Genomic DNA, 27,934 nt, shown 5'->3' on the forward strand with positions numbered 1-27,934 from the left:
ACAATTTTTCATAGTATCGGTTATGATTCTTTTAATTTCAGTTGGGTCTGTTGTGATATCACCTATCTCATTTCTTATATAGGTTATTTGCTTCCTCTCCTGTTTTTCTTTTGTCAGTTTGGCCAATAGTTTATCAATTTGTTGACCTTTTCAAAGAACCAGTTTTTGGTCTTGTTAACTCTTTCAATTGTTTTTCTATTCTCTATTTCATTAAATTTTGTTCTAATTCTTATTATTTCCTTTCTTCTGGCATCTTGGCTGTATTTTATGGAAGCAGAGCACCAGGCCTTTCTTCCAAAGTGTCACTGGGTGGGTTTGCACTGCCAGCCTTTAAGTTAGCAGCCAGTTGCAAATCTCTTGGACCACCCAGGAACTGTAAATCATCCAGGTGCTTATTTTAACAGTCAACAGTAAAGTAGTTTATAATTATGTTCATTCCCATGTTACTGAAGAGGTAAGTAAATAAAAATGATGATCCTGTCTCTCCCGTTGCTCGAGCTAAAAGGCTTTTGAGCCATTCTTGACTCCTCTCTTTCTCTTTTATTCCATATCCAATCCATCAGCCAATCCTGTTGACTCTACCTTTAAAGTAGATCAAAAATCCAATGTGGATGTAGTCAACATTAAACCCCAAACCCATTGCCATAGAGTAGATTGTGACTCATAGTGACCCTATAGGACAGAGTGGAACTGCCCCATAGGGTTTCCAAGGAGTGGCTAGTGGATTCAAGCTGCTGACCTTTTGTTTAGCAGTCAAGCTCTTAACCACTCCACCACCAAGGCTCTAGTCAACGTTAGGATGCCCCTTTTCTGTGGACTGTCCTTCAAAACCTTCCTTTTCGATCACAGCCATCTGGACTAAACTTCAGCTTGTTTAAAATCATAAATCTTCTCTGGATTCAGAGGAAAACTTTATTATTTTTTTTCACAGAAACTAATCCAGTCCTTCCCTCTTGTGTTTTTGTTATTGTGATAATTTAAGTTGTGTGTCAACTTGTTTGGGCCATGATCCTCAGTGGTTTTGTGGTTATGATGCAGTTTGGCAGCTTTTTAATGATATAATCACCTCCCTAAGGAGATCTGATATAATATGATCACCTCCATGATGAGATCTGTTGTGAGTAGCCAATCAGTTGAAAGAGAATTTCCTTGTGGGGGGGGGGGCTGCAATCCAATGTAGGTGGACTTTCTGGCAAGGCTCACTGGATTTTGTTCGCTCTGGATCCTGCAGCTGGCTCCTGTTTACCTGACCTCTAGTTCTTGGGACTTGAGCTAGCAGCTTACCTGCCATCTTACCCACTGATCTTGAAATTCGTTGGTCTCTACAGCCTGTGAGCCAGAGACCTACTATCTGACCTCCTGATCTTGGATTCGCCAGCACCTGCAGCTTTGTGAGTCAGGAGAAGCCTCTAGCCTAACCCATAGACTTGGGACTTTCCAGCCTCTATGACTGCATGAGCCATTTCCTTTAAATAAATCTCTCTCTGTGTATGTATTTATATGCTGCACTGGTTTTTCTTCTCTAGAGAACCCAGCCTAAGGCAGTTATACTACATAGCAATATATATTTCCCATAATTTTTTTTTTTTTTACTTTGCCTCCCTGCCTGAGTTCTAGAAATAGCATGCATGCATGCATTCAATCTTTCTACAAATATGCATTGAGAGCCTGCTGTGTGCTCTGGCTGGAGAGAAAAACAAAAATAAAATGTACTCCCCATTCTCATGGTGTTTATAGAATCATTGCTATGCAAGTAGGAGAAGGATGCACTGATATGTTCCAATGGACACCCAGAGTGAACATGTCTATATTTTCTGCCAGTAGGTCTCATTGGATCAGACTTTCCTCTGCAATTAGGAGTTCCCTGTTCTTATTGCACTACTCAGACAGCAAGGCCCAGAGCCTTCTGGAAAACCTGAAGGAAGGATGTGCAGTTTGCTTTGCTTGAATATTGGGACTCAGTAAACGCCACTTCCTGCGGAAGAGCTACGAAGTGATATAATGATGAAATGAATTGCACACTTAGACCACATAAAAGAAGGGCTTGCATTGGGAAATGAGTTGAAGGATTGAAGGCATCTTTCTTTTATTTCTGTTTAATGTTGGCATTTTTAGAGTGGACTTTATAAGGCAGAGGGTCAGAGACATGCTAAATACTACCTGGGATGTATTTGACTAAATGACGCACATGTGTTTCTGAAATCTATATGTAAATTGAACCATAGGCTTTCATTACAGCATTAAAGAAAGCTTATATTAATTTCCCATTGATCTTCAAGTACTAAGGTTTCCTAACATTTTAAGTTTTTAAATTTCAAGTTTTCTGATCCTAGCATTCTGGAGAAGTTTTTTCACTCACTCATTCATTCATTTGTTCATGCATGTGTGCATGCATTCATCAAGTATTTATTGATTGCTTACTGTGTAGAAGCATGGTTACTAGGGACAAGGCGATGAGTAGATAGACTTGGTCATTGCTCAAATGCAATGCAGGTAAATGTAGACATACTGTGTGATGACTTGGCAAGAGGCTCTGGCAACTCATATGCTGCAAATATCTGCTGAGAGTTCTGCTTGTTGAAACTGAGGTTTGAGATGAGCTAGATGTACAATGAGCCACTTTAAGTTGGAGCCTATCACAGTCATGACATTTTTACCTTGGAATAATTCTTCAAAATGAATATGAACTACTGTCCAAGTCTTGTTGGCCATATCCTTTACTGGGTTTACTAAGTTCACGATTACTCTTTGTCTTAGTCATCTAGTGCTGCTATAAAAGAAATACCACAAGTGGATGGCTTTAACAAAAAGAAATTTATTTCTTCACAGTAAAGTAGGCTAAAAGTCCAAATTCAAGGCATCAGCTCAAGGGAAAGGCTTTCTCTCTCTGTTGACCTTCTCATCAATGTTCCCCTGGACTAAGGACTTCTCCACGCAGGGACCCTGGGTCCAAAGGACTTGCTCTGCTCCCAGCACTGCTTTCTTGGTGGTATGAGGCCCCCGGTCTCTCTGCTTGCTTCTCTCTTTTATATTTCAAGAGATTGCCTCAAGACACAATCCAATCTTGTAGATTGAGTCCTGCCTCACTAACATAACTGCTGCACATCCTCCCTCATTAACATCATAGAGGCAGGATTTACAACATACAGGAAAATCACACAATACTGGGAATCATGGCCCAGGCAAATTGACCCACATATTTTTGGGGGGACATAATTCAATCTGCAACACTGTTCAAAGACCATGTAAACCACAGAATGGAAATACACACAGCCAGATAGCCAATATGTAGGACTTATAGTCTAGTGGGGGGCACAGACAAAAAATAAGCAAACCTGCTGGTAAACACAATAATTATAGACAGTGGCAAGTTCCAAGGAGGATGTAAAAGGGATGCTGTGACACCCAAAAAGCCAGGAACTGTTTACTAGCAGGTGGCCAGGGAATGGCTCTCTGAGGATGAACCATTTAAGCTGATATACAAGGAATGAAGAGGAGCCAGTTGCTTGAGAGCCAGAGAAAGGGCACTTTAGGCAGAGGAAACAACAAGCACAAAAAGCTCAAAACCTGGGAAAAAGCTTAGATTGCTTGAGGTACTCAAGAGGTCAGCACTGCTAAGGTATAAGCGAGAAGTCTGATATAAGATTGGTGAGGTAGGTAGGGGCTGAATCCAGCAGGATCTAGAATTTTGGATTTTACTCAGAGTACACTGAGAAGCCATAGGGTTTTAATTAGTGATATACTTTTTTTTTTAAAGAAGATTTTGGCAACTGTGTTTAAGATGTAAAGGAGAGAGAAGACAGTAAGAATGATGAAAGTAGTGAGACCAGGCTTCTGGAGGAGGCTACTGGAGGACTAAGTCAAGTTCAGAGATGGTAATGCCATGATTAGGCTGGTAGCAGTGAAACTGGTGAGGAGAGGTTGAATTTGAGATATATTTTAGAGGTAGAGATAATAGGACTTGCTGATGGACTGGATATAGGAGATGGGAAAGAGAGTAATCAAAAATAATTCCTAAATGTCTAGTTTGAGCACCTAGCTTGAAGATGGTCCACTTACTAAAGAAAGGGATATCAGGTCCATTTGTACACTTGTGTTTGGGATTATCAACGAATAGGAGACCTACAAAACTTTCATAAAACCCACGTTTCCTGAGTTGGTTCCTACTCAAGCAATTCTGCATAGTGTGAGGATTTAGAGCTTCAAGGAAACTTCAGCCACAGTCTTTTAATGGGACCAAAAACTACTCTGAGATGACTTCCTCTATGCACTCTTCTCTTCCTTCAACTACCGTCTTGTCCTCTACCTAAATCACTGCAGCATCTTAGTATAGAAAAAAAAATGAACAAGAACTCAAAAGAAGTAAAAACACCAATAATGCACACCCATACCCCATACAGCTGCAGAATATGAACTTTCTTGCATTAGCTAACATCATCCTTTAACTAGCAAGAGGATGATCTTTTAACAAGTGTCTTTCACTGTACAGAAAAGTGAGGAGATATCAAATTCCTGCATTCAAGAAGGTACTGTGGTCTGGAAATAATGATTTCTTCTTTTATACTGAGAATCTTCATGTGCTCTCAAGAATTAGATCCTCATATTTACAATCAGAGTCTGACTAGAAGGAGTCATCTCCTTGGGTGATAAAATAAGTAATGCCTGGTTAATCCATTGGCCCTTGGAACCTAGTATGATTCAGGTTCAGTTATAATGGCAAGATCTCACCTTGGTATAGCTTCAGAGTTTGCTGAAAAGGCTCATTCTTATGGCAAAATATGGGAAGAATAAATGCTGAAAGAATAACATCCAGACCATAGTCTTGCTTGTCTTATAAAACTTTAGGATAATGTGGCTGGAAATAGTCAAGACAAATTAAGACAATGCTGTTCCATGGCTATTTCAGCAGAACTGAATCCTGTTGGTAAACATGGGTTCATGTTCTGGGAGAGGAGAAACCTGAGAGTTGTTAAGATTCAGTCTCCTTGGAAAAGCTCTATCCTCCCCAACATGACCACTTGTTTGATGGTAATGGTTTCCATCCACCATTCCTTAAAGTGAGTTGATAAATGATGCTACAAGTTCAAATTTTGCATTTACTTTTATTTACTTGGTCTATATGATTTTGATATTTGTTGTTGTTGTTAGGCGCTGTCGAGTCAGTTCTGACTCATAGCGACCCTATGTACAACAGAACGAAACACTGCTCGGTCCTGCACCATCTTCGCGATTGTTGTTATGCTTGAGTCCATTGTTGCAGCCACTGTGTCAGTTTATCTCATTGAGGTCTTCCTCTTTTTAGCTGGTCCTCTACTTTACACAGAGTCACTATACCAAAAAGAACTGGTTGATGTTCAACCATTTCAGGAGGTAGCATATGATCAGGAACCAATGGTACTGAAGGAAGAAGTCCAAGCTGCACTGAAGGCAATGGCAAAAAACAAGGCTCCAGAAACTGATGGAATGCCAACTGAGATGTTTAAACAAATGGATGCAGTGCTGGAAGTGCTCAGTTGTCTATGCCGAGAAATTTGGAAGACAGCTACCTGGCCAACTGACTGGGAGAGATCTGTATTTATGCCTATTCCCAAGAAAGATGATCCAACAGAATGTGGAAATTATTGAACAATATCATTAAGATCACACGCAAGTAAAATTTTGCTGAAGATCATTCAAAAGCAGCTGCAGTGGTATATTGACAAGGAACTGCCAGAAATTCAAGCTGGATTCAGAAGAGGATGTGGAATGAGGGATATCATTGCTGATGTCAGATGGATCCTGGCTGAAAGCAAAGAACACCAAAAAGATGTTTACCTGTGTTTTAGTGACTATGCAAAGGCATTCTACTGTGTGGATCATAACAAATTATGGATAACATTGCGAAGAGTGAAAATTCCAGAACACTTAATTGTGCTCATGAGGAACCTGTACATAGATCAAGAGGCAGTCGTTCGAACAGAACAAGGGGACACTGTGTGGTTTAAAGTCAAGAAAGGTGTGCGTCAGGGTTGTATCCTTTCAACATACCTATTCAATCTGTATGCTGAGCAAATAATCCGAGAACCTGGACTATATGAAGAAGAACAAGGCATCAGAACTGGAGGATGACTGATTAACAGCCTGCTTTATGCAGATGACACAACCTTGCCTGCTGAAAGTGAAGAGGATTTGAAACACTTGCTGATGAATACCAAAGACCAAAGCCTCAAGTATGGATTACACCTCAACATAAAGAAAACAAAAATCGTCACAACTAGACCAGTAAGCAACATCATGATAAACAGAGAAAAGATTGAAGTTGTCAATGATTCCATTTGACTTGGATCCACAATCAACATCCATGGAAGCTGCAGTCAAGAAATCAAAAGATGCATTGCATTGGGCTAATCTGCTGCAAAAGACCTCTTTAAAGTGATCAAAAGCAAAGATGTCACCTTGAAGACTAAGGTGTGCCTGATCCAAACCATGGTGTTTTCAATCGCCTCATATACATGTGAAAGTTGGACAATGGATAAAGAAGACCAAAGAAGAATTGATGCCTTTGAATTGCGGTGTTGGAGAAGAATATCGACTATACCATGGACTACAAAAAGAACAAACAAATCTGTCTTGGAAGAAGTATGGCCAGAATGCTCCTTAGAAGCAAGGATGGCGAGACTATGCATCACATACTTTGGACATGTTATCAGGAGGGACCAGTCCCTGGAGAAGGACATCATGCTTGGTAAAGTAGAGAGTCAACGAAAAAGAGCAAGACCCTCAAGGAGATGGATTGACACAGTAGCTGCAATAATGGGCTCAAGCATAATAACGATTGTGAGGATGGCGCAGGACTGGGCAGTGTTTCATTCTGTTGTACATAGGGTCGCTATGAGGCAGAACTGACTCGATGGCACCTAACAACAACTACTTTACCAAATGTGTTGTCCTTTTCCAGGGACTAATCCCTCAAGATAACATGTCCAAAGCATGTGAGATGAAGTCTTGCCATCCTTGCTTCTAATTCATAAGATTTTCACTAGCTAATTATTTTCAGAAGTAGACAGCCAGGTCCTTCTTCCTAATCTATCTTAGTCTGGAAGCTCAGCTGAAACCTGTCTGCCATGGGTGACCCTGCTGGTGTTTGAATACCAGTGGCATAACTTCCAGCATCACAGCAACATGCAAGCCCCCACAGTATGAAAAACTGTCAGATGCATGGGGATTTCAATATAAGCCCACAAGCAGTTTGTTCTTTGTTCATATCGTGATTAGGCTATCAGCAGACCAGTGTCCCACACCTCAAATCCTAGAAAGCAGGATCTTCCTGAAAGCTCTGCATGATTGTGAACCTCTATTAAATGATGACTGGCTGATTTCCTGCAGTAGAATTGTAGCTAGTGGGTTTCATATTAGTTTTATTAATGTTAAGTTTTGTATAGACTTTTCTTCCAACAAGAATAAGAAATAATTGAATGACTAAGGCAATGGACACAAATGCTTGTCAAATGTAGATTCACAGTACATTGGAGTCTCTACCTGATCGTTTAGCTTTACTATTCTTAGTCAGGTTATGAGTAAATTGTGGAAGTATCTTATTTTATTAGATCTTCAAGGTTTTTGTTATTATTTTAGCAGTAAGGCAAAAATTCTTTTTGTGTTTATGAGTATCTTGGTGCCGTAGTTGGACTAATATGGAATATCATTGATTTCTGCACATTAGCTTCCAGTTCATGAGAATGGTCTAGGAAATCTCAAAAACATACCGCTGGAATAGCTTATCATGTGGGTGTCCTAATGATGTAAATTAAGGTTGCAGACATGAATTTATGATAGTGTGAAGTGGATCCTTACCAGTAAGAACCCAGGTTGCACATGCCCCCATGACTTCAACAGTTCATCTTGTTGATCATTGCAGTCTCGGAAGGCTGTCTAGTCACTGCAACAACTTTAGCAATCACCCTTGTGAGGAAATATTGTTGATCTTCAATCAATTATTGATTGACCAGCACCCACTAGAATTGGCTTTCATCTTGTTTCTTACCCTAGACTTTCGGAATTATGATATGACTCTAGGACATCGCTTAATATTTGCTGAATAATCAAAATCACCAGGCAGTATGGAATATTCTGGCATTTCCTGGATTAATGTTCATAGGTTTTGAATATAACAGTCTCTCAAGATAGCCCCTTTGCTCACATAGTCTGCATCAACATTTTAAATGCAAGGAGCCTGAGGTACCTCTCTGAATTCATCTATGGCAAGAGTTTCCTGTGCACTGCCTACTGTTTTGGTAGGAGGCTCGGTCTGTCTGATGCAGACATTATTTCTTTTAAAAGCTGCTACTTAAATTCCTACGGCATGGCACTGCAGCATTGCACCTAGTGAAGCTGTTTCATGGAGGTTTATAAAAATGTAAATTTTGGCTCAGTCTACACGTCCCATTTAGAACCCATAATCATGACCCCACAATCCATCGTTTAAGAAATTACCCCCAAATTGAAATGACAGGATAGATGCTATGTGCTGCAATATAAGCAGTGGTGTGTGCGCTGCAGGTTTTGATTGCAAATTTGAATCTGAGGAAAATAACTGATTGTGCTGGTGAGAATATACTTTAAGCATCATTAGAAGTTCATCACATGCTTTAAGTAAAGGGGACCTCTGTGAGGCTAGACTTAGGGGGGCAGACAGTCAGGAGCAGTGTGCAATTCTTCCCAAGACAATTTTATTTGGTTACATCATTTTGTTTGCTTCAAAATAGAAGTGAAAGCCCTCTTTGCCTTTGAATGCCAGAAAGAGATGAACTATCCTCAAAATTCAATATGCCCTAGGTTAGCTATTGTAAACACAGAGCTAGCACAAGGGTCAGAGCCTGAGCCAAATATATCCAATCAGTTCATTAAATACATATATATTGAGTGCCAACTCTGTGCCAGCACTGTAATAGACACTAGGAATAATGTATTGAACAAATGGACAAAGTATCTGTCCCCGTGAAGGTTTACAATTTCGTGGGAGAGAATTGCTTACCAGTGCTGGAGAGTAGATTTAATTTCCTCTTTTCCAGTTTGTTTTTGTTTATTTGCTGGATTTTTGCTTGTTTTGTTTTTAAACAGGATCTCATTTTAACCCCTTGCACATGTTGAGTGATGGAACTAATAGGAAATACGCAATAATTCTTTGAGGGCAATGGTGGTTGAGTGGTAGAATTCTGGCCTTCATGTGGGAGTCCCAGGTTCAATTCCTGGCCAATGCACCTCATGCATAGCCACCACCTGTCTGTTAATGGAGGCTTGTGTGTTGCTATGATACTAAACCTATTTCAGTGGAGCTTCCAGACTAAAACAGACTGGGAAGAAAGGCCTGGAGATCTACTTCTGAAAACCAGACAATGAAAACCCTACAAATCACAACAGTCCAGTCTGAAATCAGTGATGAGGATACACAGGGCTGGGCAGAGTTTCGTTCCATTGTGCATGGAGTTGCCATGAATTGAGGCTGACTCGACAGCAGCTAACAACGACAACAACGACAATTCTTTAACTGGTACTAAAACCGCTCTGGAAAATTCCTACCCTAATTACTACAACAAACAAGTCCAGGATTTCAAACACAAACAACTCCAGGATTTTAAACACAAAACAGCCACAACATGGAATCAAGGAGTAAACAAATAACAATGATAGAAACCATGGCTTACTCAGCAACTTAAAAGTTGTAGTATCTGTCCTCAGAGAGAAACTCTCAATACATTCCTGAGATATTACAAAAAAAATTTCCATATCCCCAGAGAACTTGTTCTTCCAGCCCAACCCTCTCAATCCTCTCAACCCAGTGGATTGCCATTACCCAAAACCCATTGCCGTTGAGTCAATTCCAACTCATAACGACCCTAATAAAGTTCCCAAGGAGCAGCTGATGGATTCAAACTGCTGACCTTTTGGTTAGTAGCCAAGCTCTTAACCACTGGGCCACCAGGGTTCCAGATTGCCATTGGATACTCAAAAAAAACCAAACCCATTGCTGTTGAGTCAATTCTGACTCATAGTGACTCTATAGGATAGAGTAGAACTGCCCCATAGGATTCCAAAGAGCAGCTGGTGGATTTGAACTGCTGACCTTTTGATTAGCAGCCAAGCTCTTAACCACTGCACCAAGAAGTGTTATTCAGCATGTTGAGTCCTAAAAACTTATTAGGCCGTGGTCTGCAGAGGGAACATGCCCAAAGTATGGTGCAAGCTCATGGCACCAGAAGAGTTGCCTTGTTTTTCCCTTCACAGGTGAGAAAGAACACCTAAGCTACTCCTGTGTAAATCCCCCTAGAACCCAAAACTGTTGTCCTCGAGTCAATTTTGACTCACAGTGACCCTATAGGACAGTGTAGAACTGCCCCATAGGGTTTTCAAGGCTATAAATCTTTATGGAAGCAGACTGCCACATCTTTCTGTTGCACAGTGTCTGGTGGATTCGAACCACCAACCTTCTGGTTAGCCGCAGAGTGCTTAACCACTGTGCCACCAGGGCTCCTTACTGTGTGTATAGAGGTGATATTTATACTCGTTAGCACCGTCTATGGCCTGGGCATGGACCACTCAGAACAGATGCATTCAGCTGTGTTAAAATAGAAAACTCTTTAATTGCTGGATAATGGGGTACAGGGTAATAGAAGGAGGAGGGTCCAGGAAGAAGGGACTAAGGTAGCTGGAGCTGCAGGGGGAAAACTTAGGGGGCTAGGGGCAGTGAATATTTGCAACTGGAAAGGAAATATTTCAACAGATTTAAGAATTAAGGTTTGGCCGTATGTGGAATCTCAGCTTGGCTTTTAAGATGTGGAAGATGGGGGTCTGAGGACTGGCTTAAGTTCAATCTTTTAAAATGTTTTTCCTAGCGACTGTCATGGTCTCTAAATAAACCCTTAACTCCACTCTAGGAAATATCTTTAAAAGAATCTTTACTTTTTGAAAAAGTAAAGAATGATTTTTGATATGTAAATAATCTCACCTAAGTGTGCATTTTGAAACGCCAGGGCTTCTTACACCAGAACAAAGCTGTATTAAATATTCAATAAGTTATGTCAATTTTGGAAGGAAACTGTCTCCCCCCACCCCCTTCTCTTGTTCTGATACACAATTCCCCTGTGGTTTTGAATACTCTACCCACATCTTCGTAAATTGTCCCATTAGCAAACCAGTTGCCTTTGAGTTGATTCTAACTCATGGTGATCCCATGTGTATCAGAGTAGGATTGCTCTCTATAGGGTTTTCAAAGGCTGTTTTTTCAGAAGTGGATCACCAGGACTTTCTTCTAAGGTGCCTCTAGGTGGGTTTGAACAGCCAACCTTTTGGCTAGTAGTTGAGTGTGTTAACCTTTTGTACCACCCAAGGACTCACCCATTATCAAGCCCTCCTCAAATTGTCTTGTGTCTCATGGGGAACCAGTCACGGGGAGACAGCTCTGTTCTCCTCATAGGCACAGCATCAGGTCCCGTTCGTCTCACAGATTCCCCTACCTCTGCCAATTAGTGAAGACCTGCTGTCTGTTCTCACTGCCCGATGTGCTCTCTCTTCTAAGACAATAGATGGGACTTGATTTGTTCTAAGGAAAGCTTTCATATTTTTTTAGGAGAAATGACTTCTCGTTCAGGAAATGATTCTGTGAAAAATGTAATAAATTGATTTTGAGTTTTTAAGTTGTGAATAAGAAGATGGTTTCTGACATGCTGTGGGAGTTAGAAGTTTTTTTTGTTTGTTTGTTTGCTGTGGTTATTCTTAAGATAATCTCCACTAAGATAAGCCTTGAAAAAATTGTCTGGTCGGTAAGGAGATCTTTTTCTCACCCTTTACCAACATAGTCTATCTCTTTTCTCCTTATTCTAACCTTCTCCTAGTCCTCTATTCTCATTTGCCCCTCCCATCTGTGGTATAATTTCTCAGTCTTGTTCTCCAGAGACATCTACTTAGATGCTAACTGATAAAATTCAATACTTCCCAGAGGTGGGTTCATTTTTATGAAAATCTCCTACAATGTAAAAATCTTCACGAGCCTAAGGAGTAAGACCGTGATGGTGGAATGGCAGGCAGAGAAAGTCGAGCTATTATTTTGGGCACAGGGTTCATTCATCACCCGGTTTTCTTTTTCCTCAGTCCTGATCTTGCTCCTCAGGGACAGAGTAATTCTGGTGCAGGTTAAAAAGCCAAAATCGGTTTGCTGGATCCACATAGTTCTGTTCTAAGTGATTGGGAAGCATCATTAGGAGGTCAAGTGATAGGACTGGCCAAAGTCGGTGGCACTTTATTTAAGGAAAAAAATTGGGAAACAGAATGTTTCCAAGGCCTCTGGCAAGTGGCCTTCCAGTTCAGATGTTAAATTCTTGGCAGCTGAAACATTTTTGTTTCTGGTAACTACAACTTTCCTTCCTCTTACCTCTTCAAAAAGAGATGTCACATCCAATAGAAAGACACTTAGACTGATGGTTCAATAAACAAACTGTGAAATAAATGTGAAAGAAGAAGTTATTGTTAATATGCATTCCTTCTAAGGGTTTTTTTGTGTGTGTGTTTATTTTCCTCATTGACACATGTAGCTCTGGTTTATTAATTTTCTCTGCTGGAAGTTTTATTTGAAAACATCACAACTAAGTTATTTATTCCTGTTGATAGACATAAAGTGTTTCCAACGTTGGTCTCTTATAAACAACGCTGCCCTGCAGTTCTCTAGCCTGACACTCTGCACAAGTTTAGAGATGCTGTCATTTTGCCCCATCCATCATTTCCTGTCTTCCACCTAGTTTTCACCCTCCTTGCCTTGCACCCAAGCCACTTGCTTGGGCTCCATGTCTTGACTCCTGTTGTCTGACTAACCCTTGTTTCCTGGTTTGGGACGTCAGAGATATTGTCTCCCATCTTAACTTTGCCACTACGAACCCATCTAGGATGGGGCTTTTATCTCTGCCCTCCAGCTTTGTTCAGGAAATTATGAGTAAGTGCCCTACCCTGAGCCCCACAAAGCCGTAGGACCTGCCCTGTGTTGACTAGCTGCTGCTTGACTAGACTATAAGCTCAGAGAGGCAGGGATGGGTCTGATATATTCAATGTTATATGCTCAGCTCAGGCACAGGGCCTGGCATGTGCCATAATATGAAGGATAGTTTTAAGTGAATTTTCATTACTTTTAGGGGTCAACTGCCTTGTAGAGATATCTCAATCAAATATGTTGTTGTTAGGTGCTGTTGAGTCGGTTCTGACTCATAGCAACTCTACATACAACAGAACGAAACACTGCCTGGTCCTGCGCCATCCTCACAATGTTGTTATGCTTGAGCACTAGATTAATCGTTTGGTAGATCAACAATAGATCAATTGATAGATTTGTAATAGGTCTAGTGCATAGAAACTTATGTAGAGTGTAGAAGTGGACCCCTCAAACTTAGGGAGAATCTATTAAGCCAGGGGAAGAGGCTTTTCATATGCTTTGCCTTCAGAGTTTCTAACAAGTCTTCTAAACATTAGCATTTCAGAGATGGCAGCATGCCAGCCTTACCTGCACGTGATGCCCACCTTACTCTGTGATTTCCCCTACCTTTCCCCTTCTCCTTCTCGAACAGGACAGTATTTGTTAGTAAGACTTTAAAATTTCTCTCCTTTTGCCCTTCTGATCAGAGAGTACTCTTTCTCAAGAAATGCTCACTTTCTTCTTCTTCTTATTCAAGTATTATATGATCATTATACAGAGAGAGTGAAAATACTGAGAAGCAAGAGGAAGAAATGAATTTAAATTACCTGAAATCCCACTAAACAGGGTCAACTATTGTTAACATTTGGTGGTATATTCTTTGAGAAATTTTCCCATGTAAATATACATATATATTACATACACTGTAAACATACACACACACACTCATCCCATTTACATCTGCCAGATGGTTTTTGTAACCTCAACTTAGTTTTTCTTTGTACTGTCTTTCATTATCATCTAATTCTTTCCCAATCTTCTTTACTCATCCATTTGCTGATAATGTCTTCCAGTTACAATTATTTCATGGCTTTTTCCAAAAGCAAAGGCCAATTTATACTGTTTATTAATCTGCTTCAAAAAACAATCATGAATTCCAAGTTTAACTCTTTAAAATTTTTTATTTAAAAAATTAAGATATAATTCACATACCATAAGATTCACCCTTTAAAAGTGTACAATCCAGTATATTAACAAGGTTGTGTATCCATCACAAGAAGCCCCGGTAACGCAGTGGTTAAGCACTCGGCTGCTAACCAAATGGTCCATGGTTCGAACCCACCAGCTGCCCCACGGGAGAAAGATGTGGCAGTCTGCTGTAAAGATTTACAGGCTTGGAAGCCTTATGGGGCAGTTCTATTATGTCCTATAGGGTCACTATAAGTCGCAATCAACTCCACAGCAATGGGTTTATTTATTTTTTCCTATATTCATCATACAATCAATTTTAGATTATTTTCATCACTCCAGAAAGAAATCTCTCATACCATTAGCAGTTATGACCATTCCCTCCTCCCCTTAGCTACTGGGAACCACTAATCTATTTTCTGTGACTACAAATTTGTCTATTCTGGACATTTCATATCAATGGAATTATACAATATGCGGACTTTTGCATCTGGCTTCATTCAGTTCTGCATAATGTTTTCAAGGTTCACCCACATTAGAGCATTTATCAGTATTTCATTCCTTTTATGTCTGAATAATATTCCGTTGTATGCATATGCCACATTTAGTTTATCCGTTCATCAGCTGATGGACATTTGGGTTGTTTCCACTTCTTAGCTATTATGAATAATACTGCTATGAATATTTATATATATGTTTTGTATGAACCTATGTTTTCCATTCTCTTGGGTATATGCTTAGGAGTGGAATTTCTGGGTTATATGATAACTCTATGTTTAGCTTTTTGAGGAACTATCAAACTGTTTTTCAAAGTGGCTGCACCATTTTACATGTCTACCAGCAATGTCTGAAGGTTCCAATTTCTCCACATCCTCACCAACACTTCTTGTTGTCCGTCTTTTTAATTATAGCTATCTGAGTAGGTGTGAAGTGGTGTCTCATTGTTTTTGAAACCCTACGGGGCAGTTCGCCTCAGTTCTGTAGGGTCACTATGAGTCGGAATTGACTTCACGGCAATGAGTTTGGTTTTTTTTGTTTTTTAATAAATAATGATGTCAAGCATCTTTTCATGTGCTTATTGGTCATTTATATATCTTCTTTGTAACAATGTCTATTCATATTCTTTGCCTATTTTTTGATTGGATTATTATTTTGTCTTTTTATTTTTCTGAATTCAGCCTTTTTGAAATCAGATTTTTGCCACTCAATTGCAAACTAGATCTTTAGGAAAGACAATATTAAGCAGCATTTCTTCTGTCAGGAGATCTTTGTCTTTCCACTTGCCTTTAGGAAGTGAATAGGCTTGGCCCGTATACATCATAAATACTTCATATCAAGAATGGGGCATCTCTGCTACTAGCCCAAGTTTGCACGATTCATGGGGCCTGAAGATAGTTATGTGGTATATGAAGGAACTAGCTTGCAACCAGAGCATGCATTGGTAAAATCTGGCTGCATATACAGAAAGTTAAAATGCTTGCTCTATGTTCCATAGGAAACAGTATAGGGAAAGCGTGGTTTAGCTAGCTAATCCCGTTGTCCTCAAGTTGATTTCGACTCATAGCGACCCTATAGGACAGAGTAAAACTGCCCCATAGGGTTTCCAAGGAGCGGCTGGCGGATTCGAACTGTTGACCTTTTGTTTAGCAGCTGAGCTCTTGACCACTGTGCCACCAGGGCTCCATGGGTTAGTTAATAGATGTTAGTTATTACACTATCTGACTTTACATAAATCTAATGAAACAGATGAGTGCTAGCCAAGTTTGTTCTATGATGAATTTAGTATGACTAAGTCCCATTTTCCTGTTGAAATTCATTATGAAATGGAAGTGTAGTCTGCTAAGAAAGATTTTCATCTATGAACATATTAATGCCATATTTTAACAATGCGTCAAGCCTTTTTAGAAATACTATATTTAAAGGAAAAAATGAAATTTATGAAAAAAAGTTACAAAGCACTGTTAATAATATTAACATAAGAACAAGTACAAGATAAAAAAATAAATAATAGGGGAAGTGCAAATCCAACCCAGTCCCGGAAATTCTGACTCTATATATTAAGAATAGTAAATATACGTATTTTGAAGTAGCAGTTCTTAAAGTGCGTGCAGTCTGGCTAAAGTTTTCACCAGTAGTGAATCATTTCCTAACAATGATATAGAAACTTCTGAGATCTTTCCAATGACTTTTGAACCTTCTCTGATTTAAATTCCATCGATGGTTTTCAGGACAGAGGAGTCAGGATGCTTCACACTTATTGAACCCAATCCCTGACAGCTCACCAATCCTAACCACTCCTAACCCACTGCCTGCCCTCCCTTCTCATTCTGGCCAGCCTGCTGGCAAAATCTCTCCCTGCTCCTAGAAATGATGTTTCTTCACTTTTGTACCCCCGGTGCTCATACAGCATCTGTCACATGATAAAAAAAAATAAAAAACACACAAAACCTGTTGCCATGGGGTTGATGCCGACTCGTGGCGACCCCACATGTTACAGAGTGAATCTGCTCCGTCGAGTTTTCTTGGCTGTAATCTTAATGGAAGCAGATCACAAGGCCTGTTCTGCTGGGTGGGTTTGAACCGCCAACCTTTAGGTTAGCAGTCGAGTGCAAACTGTTTGCGCCACCCAGGTTCCGTGACACATGATGAGGCTTCTGCAAATGTTTGCTGAGCAAATGTAAGGATCTGTTCATTATGCTAATCCTTGCTTCCTGTCTTTGTACATCTGTTCATCCTTCCATTAAACCTTCAACTGCTTCCTCTAATAGGTCTGTTAAAATTTTGCCCATCCTTACAGATGTACGTTTTCTATGTAGCTTCATTCATGCTACCATCTTTTATAAGACAGATATGGTAATAAATGAGATATGGGCCCTGCCCTCATGAAGCTTCCAGTCCAGTGTGGTGGAGACAACAATAAGCAAGTGAGCAGATAAATAACAAACTGCCCTCCATTGTAAGTGCTTAGGGAGCATCTACTGTAGCTTGGGTGAGTCACTCAGAGACTTTATTCAGCACTCTTCTCTGTTCTCTACTTTGGCATTTATTATTGCATATTCCTCTGTACAGGTATTTAATTGTTTTTATGAAGGTATATATGCCCTATCTCCTCAATTCCAAATTGAAAGTGCCACATAAGCCAGTTGCTGTTGACTCTGACGCATGGCTATCCCATGTGTATCAGAGTACAACTGTACTCCACATAGTCTTCCACGGCTGATTTTTCAGAAGTAGAAGGCACTTTTTCCAAGGCGCCTTTGGGTGGACTCAAACATCCAACCTTTTGGTTAGCAGCTGAGCATGTTAACCATTCTACCACCTAGAGTTGTTGTTGTTGCTGTTAGCTGTTGTCAAGTCAGCCCCTAATTCATGGAGACTCCATGCACAATGGAACAAAATACTTCCCAGTCCTGCACCACACCCATTGTCCACTGGGGATCCGACTATTGTGATCCATAAGGTTTTCACTGGCTGATTTTCAGAAGTAGATCTCCAACTTAGTGTGAAAGCTCCACTGAAACCTGTTCAGCACCATAGCAACATGCAAGCCTCCACTGACAGAGGGGTGGTGGCTGTGCATGAGGGACTCCATAGTAGGTACTGAATAACATATCATTAATTAGTACGTCCTTGGGCAAAAAAGGAAATCCTGGTGGCGTAGTAGTTAAGAACTACAGCTGCTAACCAAAATGTCGGCAGTTCAAATCCACTAGGCGCTCCTTGGAAACCTTGTGGGGCAGTTCTACTCTGTCCTATAGGGTCCCTATGAGTCGGAATTGACTTGATGGCAACGGGTTTTTTGGCGGGGGGGCAAAAGAATGAGCAGCACATTAGCCAAGTCCTGAAACGTCCAATTCTTGAGGATTCATAGGAATAAAAATTTATCTCGTTAGGTCACTGAGATATGCAGTTGAATGTCCAGCAACCAGCTACCAGCTGCCAACAATTTTTACATTGGAATTCCACTGGCTATTCTATTTATTTAACCAACGGTGATCTCTTTATGGGCTAAAATTCATCAAGAGGTGCTTGATGGTCCTGGCTTGTTGAACATTAGTTAGTCAGGTGCTAGAGTGTAGCCGTTAATTCAGTCTAGTAGAAGGGCAAGCCAGTCCTTCCAGTGGGTAAAGTAACTGTGAGAGACGAATGATTTGGCACCTATAATTTCAGTAAGGTAAGGGAAGAGGTGTTATGTGCCTATGTTAATCTTGAATTATTTTAATTAACCTCTGAGAAAACTTTCTAGGCAGATGCTTATTAAGTGAGAGATGCCACTCATTGTGTCATTCTTCTAAGAGTCCTCCCCCCACCACCCGCCTTAATGGGTTTAATAACACCAGTTTGTAGTATCCAATTCTCATAATATCAGGACTCATTTAAAGATTAAGTGCAATTCTTTGTGAAGTAAGGAACAAAGTAGAGGCTAAAATAATTCAACCCAGTAAATCCCTTTTTTTATGATTAAGAGGGCTAGATCCTAAAGTCTTCTTAAGAGAAAAAAGCGCTTAGGAGGGAAAGAGACCTGGAACAAGGACATAGGCTCTGTGTGTGCAAGTAGAAGTCAAGTGGATTGCTCTCTGCCTTTGTCCACACAAATTTAAATGTTTCTCTGGTTCCTTTGGATCTTCTTCCATGGAGTCCTGGTAGCTGCTTTAAGATTTTCAACTGTCGTTGGGTGAAGCGACAAGTTATCACACGTAGTTAAAAGTGGAATTTGATGATGTTACACTACATCGCGGAGTCCCTGGGTGGTGCACATGGTTAATGTGCTTGGCTACTAACCAAAAGGTTGGAGGTTCCAGTTCACCCTCGGAAGACAGGCCTGTTGATCTACTTCTGAAATCAGCCATTAAAAACCCCGTGGAATACATTTCTACTCCAACACACATGGGGTCACCATGAATCAGAATCAACTCGAAGGCAACTGGTACACTATATCACATCCATGTCCTTCCATTACCCACTTAATTTTTTTAATGATGTATTTTCTACCTGAGAGAACCTAATGAGTTGATCCTCGGCCTCAAGCCAAGGGGCTTTGTCACCATTCTGTACAAATCAGCATGTAGAATCTTCCAGGCAAATGCAACCTTTGTGAAGAGAATTTTGCTGAGTTCAATCACCATCTATACATGTGTAGGAGTCTCTTGGTAGTGCAAATGGTTAATGCTCTTGGCTGCTCACTGAAAAGTTGGAGGCTAGAGTCCACCCAGAGGCACCTTGGAAGAAAGGCCTGGTGACCTACTTCTGAAAAAGTATCAGTCATTGAAAACCCTAGGGAGAACAGTTCTATTCTGATACACATGTGGTCTCCATGAGTTGGAGTCAACTCAACAGCAACTTGTTACTGGTTGTTATATGTACTAGGTCAACTAAAGTACAGTTCATAATTGTTGACCTGAAGAAACTAAGGCACTGATTCTGCCTGAATCTAAGTTGCACAGTTAGCTGCCCACATTCTGCCTCTTAGAATTAGGTGTTATAGTCAGCAGAAACAGTTTTCACTCTGTGCATTAAGTTATTTAATATTCTATATAATGGCCAGATTTCCATGCAGATAGATTTTACTGATAGTGTCATAAACAATAAAAGCAGAAAATGAGAAAAAAACAATGAAAAACAAGGCAATCAAGGAGAAACAATTTCCATCTCACCCTAGAAGATTCTAGCCTATGTTTCATCCCTACTCAAAATGTGAGGCTAGGAATCAATCTACCAGTTGGAAGAGTCCTAGGAGACAGGCATATGTGGATGATTAGCACATATTGCCCAAGCACTGAATAGTTCCCTGGGGCATGCTAATGAAGCATAACCCTTCTTAATGTCTTTTAAATAATGTTGGTTTTATAGACAATCAGAAGAGAAAGAAACCATTTAAATGTTCATTCTTGGCACCATCCAGTTTCCAAAGGGGCCATTCAGAGTTCTCTGTGGTGTCCTTGTATTTATTGGGAACGTGAAAAATAAGCTCATTCTGTCATATGCCGTTGATTACTGTGTGTTAGGACAGAGTTGCCTTATTTCACACAGAAACAACATGGTGTAACTCCCAGGACTGGGAAACAGTTTGCTCGAAAGCAGGGGACCTTGGCTGTTTCCCCAGTGATCTATCTCATTTGGACAAATTAGCGGAGCTGCACAAGCCATTCTGAGAGGGACATTCGGGATCTTTCTCTCTTTCATTAGCTGTCAACTTAGTAAACTGCTGACAGTCTTAAAAAAAAAAAAAACCCATTGCCATCGAGTTGATTTTGACTCATAGCGACCCTATAGGACAGAGTAGAACTGCCCCATAGAGTTTCCAAGAGGCTCCTGGTGGATTCAAACTGCCAACCTTTTGGTTAGCAGCCGTAGCACTTAACCACTGCCCTATCAGCTGAGAGTCTAGAGCCTGGGAAATGCAAAGAATCAAAGGAGCAGCAAATTACTCCTAGACCCCCAGCAAGCACCGTCAGTGCAGATAGGCATCTACCAAGACGAGGGACATAAGCCCTTGTGCATAAGGCTGTCTGTCCTTTTCCCACTGCAATCACCTAGGCGCTTTCGTGCTAAGAAAAAAGGGGTAATTAGGTTTCCAACCAAATGTTACCTCATTGTTACCACTGGGGCAGAAGTGTTTTCTGGATGAAGGCTTGATTTTTGTTTCTCCTGAGGAGCCAAGAAGCCAGGAAACAGTCATAGGAAAGAGACTCAGCTGTACCCCTATTCTGTTTGAGTTTCACTACCAAATACATGCGTTCACTCATTCATTTAGTTAGTGTTTCTCAGAAGCAAGAACGGCAAGACTTCGACTCACGTATTTTGGACATGTCATCAGGAGAGACCAATTGCTAGAAAAGGACATCATGTTTGGTAAAGTAGAGGGCCAACCAAAATGAGGGAAACCCTCAACGAGATGGATTGACACAATAGCCACCACAATGGGCTCAAACACATCCAAGATCATGAAGATGGCGCAGGACCAGGCAGTGGTCTGTTCTGTTACACATAAGGTTGCCATGAGTTGGAGCTGACTTGACAAATAAATCACTGGACTCTGTTCTTTAATTTGCTTCATGAGTCTAGCTGCCATTCACTCCAGTGACAGGGCTTCTCACTTTTGAATTGACCTTTCACCATGTCTAGTACTACCAAAAAAAAAGCCCTCTGTAACTTTTCCTTTTCTTCATATCACAAATAAAAAGAAGCAAACATGCCAGTTGTCAAGAGCAGATGCCAGGATGTTTAAATCCTTTCATGGATTTAATAAAAAACTCATAATTTTGCCTTCCGTACTAATCATCATGAACATTTACGGTGTGCTCACTATGTGCCGGGTATAGCTCTAACGCTTTGGATGCAATAACTGACACCAGGCTTGCAACAACAGTAGGAGGCCGGTGTTATTTCCGTATTACAGCTGCAAAAGTGGAGGCATAAATAGTTAGGGAACCTGTCCAACTTCACAGAGTTTCATTAGCCCAGAGCCAGGACTTGAACCCCTGTGGGCTCCTCGGTGTCCAGAGCCCAGTCCTTACCTACACAATGCACTGCCTTTTTCGACCCAATGGCTTTTCAGGAAGCTTTATTAAAATACAGTGCAACCTTCTTAGGCTTTCTTGTTTCGCAGGGTTTCTGTGCATGAAGCAGTTAATGCGGAAATTATAATTTGTGGAATATGGGACCATAAACCCATTTTTGTTGTTTGACCACTTAAAAAAAATCATTAAAACCATTTTCTTAAAGTTATCAACAACATGGGGGATTTTTTAGTACAACATCCCACCAAGAGAAGGAATCTTGTATTCAACCCACAACTGATGTCCCCTCCTCCCCCAGCCGCTGCTTGAACACATCAAGTCCAAGAAAGGCAGCACCCTGTGAAGTGTTTGTCCCACTGCAGACAGCTCTAATTGCTAAAAAAACTGGCCACCCAATAATGTCCTCCCACTGGTCCTAGTTTTGTCATTTGGAGCAAAGAAGATAAGGCTTCTCCCTTTGCCATGTAACAGTCCTTTAAAGAGTAGATAGCCATTATTCCTCTGGGTCTTTCTCTTTTATGGGAAACAGTTCCAACTCATTCTTGCTTTTCATCCGTGTCCTTGTCACCCCCACAATGGGCACATTGTGAGTTGCCAATATCCCTTCTAAAGAGTGCCTCACAGAACTGGACACAGGGCTTGAGGTGTGTTTGGCCCGACAAGTCTGGTACCCGTTGTACCTTCAGTCGCAAGAGAGTGTGGCTTTATCCGGGTCCTGGGTCTCCCTCCCAAAGAGCAAATAACATTTGCCTCATTTTAGTTCAATCAAGGCCAAAGATTTCCAGGACACAGAAAACAAGGTCCCTTAGGCTCCTTGTGTTTTTCCCTCCAGTTCACACTGGAGAAGGGCCATAGAGCTGAAATGAAACACTGACCCTACACTGGTTCATCTGTGGTCTGCTCTAGACCCACATGTGGGCATCTTATATGTTTAATTTAGATAGAGAGCCCTAACTGAGTGACGTGTCTAAACCTCAGGGTTACAGGCAGAAGGAGGCCTGTGGTGAATCTCTGAGAAACAACGTACAACCTAAGTATGGTATTTGAGGGGCCTCATCTTCTTCCTTTGCCAAGTTACTCACTTAGGGCATAAAAATGATCAAAATATTTTTCCCAATGGAAATAAGAAAACTCCAAGAAGACTTGGATTTATTTTTATAGGAAAAGTCACACTGGGATGGATAAAACTAAATGTCAAATGACTATCTCTAGCTATGATCTAAGTTCTAAGGCAGCAGAGGGTTGGTCTTTTCCTTTGCCCACCTATAAGATCTTACTTTTTTAGGTTCCAGGAAAGATGTAAAGGAATTCCTGAAAATGGTTGACTGATTAAAAGGTTATCCCTCAAAGGAGTATTTGCCTTTAAGCGAAGGGATTATTACACTTTCAAGAGTTAAAAGAAAGAAAGAAAAAAAACAATGAAAACAAAAACCTGGTGAACTAGAATGATTGAATTAGCATGGGCATGGGGGTCATTGAACTGTGCCTATTGTGTCTACTTGTAAGGTCAGCCCTGGCTGCACTTTACCTCTTTCCCTTCCTCACAAGGTGTGGTTCTACTTGGCCAGAGTAGGACTCATTAAGGCTATAGGTGGTGGAGTTTTAAGCACTTTACATGCTCAGTTTTAAAAATAACACCAGTATCCATGAGGTACCTATGGAGGTAATCCCTGTAATTGCTACATATGAGGAAACTGGGCAGTTTAGTCAAGTTGAGTGAATCGTCATGTATATCTTAAGTGCTCAGCAAATGTAGGGGTTATTATTTGTTTAGAACGATGCTATTTTGGTATGCCTTAGGCTAAGGTCCACCTCTGAATTATATCGATAAAGAAAAGTTTTGTTTTGCATAAAAAAACCAAATTAAAAGACTTCAGAGAAACACCTATTGTAGGACATTATGAAGCATCTTCTGGCTTTCTGTTCTCATTGAGCAGGAAGCCTACTGACTTGGGAGTCATTGGTCTTGCTCTCTAGGCATGGACTTTCTCTTATTTTCAAATGCCTCATCCATATAGTGAGAGGAGACAAAATGATTTCCCACATCTTTTCCAACCTAAATTCCAGGATGTGTTAACTTCATGGTGGGTATATGCAGTTAGTAAAACAATCTCCTAAGAGCTTACCATTGTTTATAATTATTTTATAAAATGAAGGACGTTCTCTTCAAATGCTCCACAAATCAGGCTAGACTGCCCCAATTCCTTCTAAGGCAGTGTGATTTTATTCTCCCAAAACATCGGTTTGGTTGAGAGGTCAAGTGGGAAAATCTACTTTAGTAGAAAAAACTTCTAAACGTGTTCCCTGAAGTTTTAGGCTTGCAACTCTGCTAACTGAAATTACAGGCCTAATGTTTGTCTCTCTGTCTTGGGCCCTGAGGGGGAACCCACTGGTGGCAAAGGCCTCATGGAGAAATGGTTCTAGAAAATGCAGAGTCTTATAGTAAGACGTAGTTTCTGGCTCTCGGTGAATTTGCTCGTTGTTAATAATTAGCTCTGGAACTCCTAGCAGCAGCAGTCACACTGGTGGAAGGCAGGAATTCTGTTGGTACAGTACATACACACTGCTGACAGCTAGGGGTGGAGGCTTATCAAGGTACTAGAGCGGTTGCTTCCAACTTTGACCAGGTGTCTTTGTAGCGCTAATCCTAGCCTGTTAATTGCTCGTGGTAAGGGGGTGGATGCGGGAGGAGGGGAGCTGTGATTGTATTTTGCTGCGTGTTTCTATTCTGAATACTGGAAACAGGATGAAAGCTTCCCCAACTACCTTAGCACTCTCAGACTTGCCAAATGTCAATGTTGAAAGTGACCTCAGAGCCCACAGAGTTCAGACACCCATTGAGCCTCAGTGGTCATCTGACACTGCGCTGTCCAGTACTGTAGCCAAGTAGCCACATGTGGCTCTTGAGCTTTAGAAATGTGGCTTGTCCAAATCAAGGTGTGCTGTAAGGGTAAGCTTTCAAAGACTTAATATGAAAAAGAGAATGTAAAACATCCCACTACTAATTTTTTATATTATTACATATTGAAATGCTAATACCTTTGGAAACATTGGAATAAATCAAATATATTACTAAAATAAATTTCACTAGTTTCTTTTTACATTTTTACTCAAAAAAATTATCCTTGTGGCTCGCATTATATTTCTCTTGGACAGTGCTGATGTAAAGAATACAAATAACTTCCCCCGCCCGGTTCTCTCCCAGCTTGATATTGACCTGTCATTCATCAAGACTCAAGGCTGTAATAGCGGTTGATGCTGTCAGACATTGAGACCTGAACTTATTCTAGATTCACCCTTGGGAGATTTTAGAGTGCATTTTAGAGTGTGTCTCATCTTTGCCCAGAGCAGGCATTGATGCCCTAACTGAGGCCTCAATTTATCCAGAGGAAGAGGTTCTCCCCTAAAACCCTGAGAGGTGCTGATGTTACTCAGGACCCCTGGTTCTGGTGCATCTGGCCCTTTAAGTTAGGGATATGGGGTGAGGAAGAGAGCAGCAAGCCCGTATAAATCCTCACTATGGAGACGAGTAGAGGCAGCTGCCACCCAGCTGTGCTAGGGTACACCTGGCCCAATTTGTTTTGATCCATTCTTGATTAAACAGTTTATTTCTAGTATCAGATACGTAAACTATTCTTGCTTAAAAATCTCTTCCATTGAAAAAGAGTTCACCTTGGGAAGATGAATACTTCTTTTCTGCAGCTGATTGGAAGAACTGCTTTTGCTTGCCTGTTCCCTCCCCTGTGTTGAAACTGCCTGCTCTCAAGAATCAAATTCTTGCTCCTGCTGGGATTGGTGCCAACATAAAACAAGGCACCTGTAGGTGTGTGTGGCCGAGATTCTCTGAAGGTAATTGGAGGCAGTGCTAACCTAAAGGTTGGCGGTTCAAATCCACCAGCTGATCCAAGGCAGAAAGATGTCTCAGTCTGCTTCTGGAAAGATTGCTGTTGTTGTTTTTAGGTGCCGTTGAGTTGGTTCCAACTCATAGCAATCCCATGTACAACAGAACTAAACACTGCTTAGTTCTGCACCATCCTCACAATTGTTGCTGTTTGAACTCATTGTTGTAGCCACTGTGTCAATCCATCTTGTTGACAGTCTTCCTCTCTTTTGCTGACTCTCTGGCTTTACCAAGCATGATGTCCTTCTTCAGGGACTGGTCCCTCCTGATAACAGTCCAAAGTATGTGAGACAAAGTCTTGCTATTCTCACTTCAAGGAGCATTCTGGCTGTACTTCTTCCAGGACAGATTTGTTCTTTCTTCTGGCAGTCCCTGGTATGTTCAATATTCTTCACCAACACCATAATTCAACGGCATCAATTCTTCCGTCTTCCTTATTCATTGTCCAGCTTTCCCATGCATATAAGGTGATTGAAAATAACATGGCTTGGGTCAGGCACACCTTAGTCCTCAAGGTGATATCTTTGCTTTTTAACACTTCAAAGAGATCTTTTGCAGCAGATTTGCCCAATGCAATACGTCATTTGATTTCTTGACTGCTGCTTCCATGGGTGTTGATTGTGAATCCAAGTAAAATGAAATCCTTGACAACTTCAATCTTTTCTCCGTTTATCATGATGTTGCTTATTGGTCCAGTTGTGAGGATTTTTGTTTTCTTAATGTTGAGGTGTAATTTCTGTTGAAGACTGCAGTCTTTGATCTTCATCAGTAAGTGCTTCAAGTCCTCTTTACTGTCAGCAAGCAATGTAAAGATTACAGCCTTGGAAACCCTATCAGGCAGTTCTACTCTGTCCTATACAGTTGCTTTGGAATCGACTTGATGGCAGTGGGTTTTGGGTTTTTAATTGGAGGTAGCTGGTGTGCAGAAGGAAGAGCACCCAACTGGAAGGCAAAGTCCTGGCTCTTCCACTCAGTAGCTGAGGGATAATAAGCAAATCAAGTTCCTTATCTGTAAAATGAGTATAGAATATCTACTGCGGAAGTTTGTTGTAAGGAGTAAATATGAGCACTCTGACATGTGAACTATTGTTAACGGAATGACTTCCAAGTTAGAGTCAAGACACCCAGGTTCTAGGTTCTTTGCTATTCAAGATACTTAACTTTTTAGCTTTAAGTTCTTTATCTACAAAATAGATTGGACTAGATTTCTAAGGGAGGGAGCAGTGGTTGTTCAGTGATAGAATTCTAGCCTTCCATGCAGGAGACCTGGGTTCAATTCCCAGCCAATACACCTCATGTGCAGTCACCACCCATCTGTCAGTGAGACTTGTGTGTTGCTATGATGCTGAACAAGTTTCAGTGGAGCTTCCAGAGTAAGATGAACTGGCAATGAAAACCATATGGATCTGCAACTGATCATGGACATGTTGTAGGACTGCAGAGTGATTTGTTCCATTGTGCATGGGGTTGCCATTAGTCAAGGGCTGACTCCATGGCAGCTAACAACTACAAGGGATCCCTAAGATCTCTTTTAGCATGAAGAGTCTGTGACGTCCACGACTCCAAATCCCTCAAATAGTAGATGAAGAAACAGAGACCAGAAAGGTTAAGCTACTTGTCTAGGGTCACACAGTTTCGGGGAAGCAGAATCAAAGCAGGCATCCTGACCCCCTTCCAGGGTGTTCCCTACTGAAGCACAGCAGCTTCCCTGTTTACCTGGTGAGAGGAGACACAGGAATCTGAGGAGCAAGAGGGAGAGAGCTGGGGGAGGAGGGAGGGAAGCACACAAAGAGCTAACTTGAATCCAATCTGACTTCCTTACCTTAGTCTTCGAGGTCAGGGAGTTGATGCTTCTGGGATGAAGGTTACAGGGTATCAGTCAGCAGCTAAGTCAAACCCATCAAAACCCTCCTGTGGTCAGCAGTCCTTTCCATCTCTTCCTCAACGGAAACCATATATATTCTCAATCATTCTTCCCTTTGCCAGGCAGGTGCTGCCTCCTTAATCCCCTGCCACTGAAATCATCTCAGACAGCCACCAAAGCTTCAGGGGCTCGCCAAGAAGAAGGGCTTTGCTGTGCCCAGAAAGCTCTGGGCACAAAGAGGCTGCTGGGCTCTCCAGGCCCAGTTCTTGCTAAATCAGCAGCTTGCCTTCAGATAATTCCTATTATTCCTCTTTACCTGGAATTCATTTTGGGCCACTTGATTTGTTTAACCATCACACAAAAGATCAACATACCTTATTTATTTTTTAAAGGGCTGATTTTAAGGTGAACTGAGGTGAACAAACAGTTGTGCTTACCTCAGCCACTCTCCCAGACAGCCAGGGTCAGCCCATCAGGGCATACTCTGGTAAGCTTTGCCTCCAAGGCCTAAATGGGTCTCAGCCTCA

At 41.1% G+C, this 27,934-nt stretch overlaps 1 protein-coding gene across 1 annotated transcript in view; it reads right to left on the reverse strand.

The window, feature by feature from the left end:
* The window catches only part of PRLR (prolactin receptor), a 158,712-nt gene extending 131,079 nt beyond the window's left edge, over positions 1 to 27,633 (reverse strand). Inside the window, exon 1 of the mRNA XM_004385244.2 lies at positions 27,366 to 27,633. The gene's annotated coding sequence lies outside the window, so the exon portion shown is untranslated. The remainder of the gene's footprint in view (positions 1 to 27,365) is intronic.
* Between the last annotated feature and the right edge of the window lie 301 nt (positions 27,634 to 27,934).

The sequence above is a fragment of the Trichechus manatus genome, unplaced genomic scaffold (assembly GCF_000243295.1).
Source record: "Trichechus manatus latirostris isolate Lorelei unplaced genomic scaffold, TriManLat1.0 scaffold00135, whole genome shotgun sequence".
Taxonomy (NCBI): Eukaryota; Metazoa; Chordata; class Mammalia; order Sirenia; family Trichechidae; genus Trichechus; species Trichechus manatus.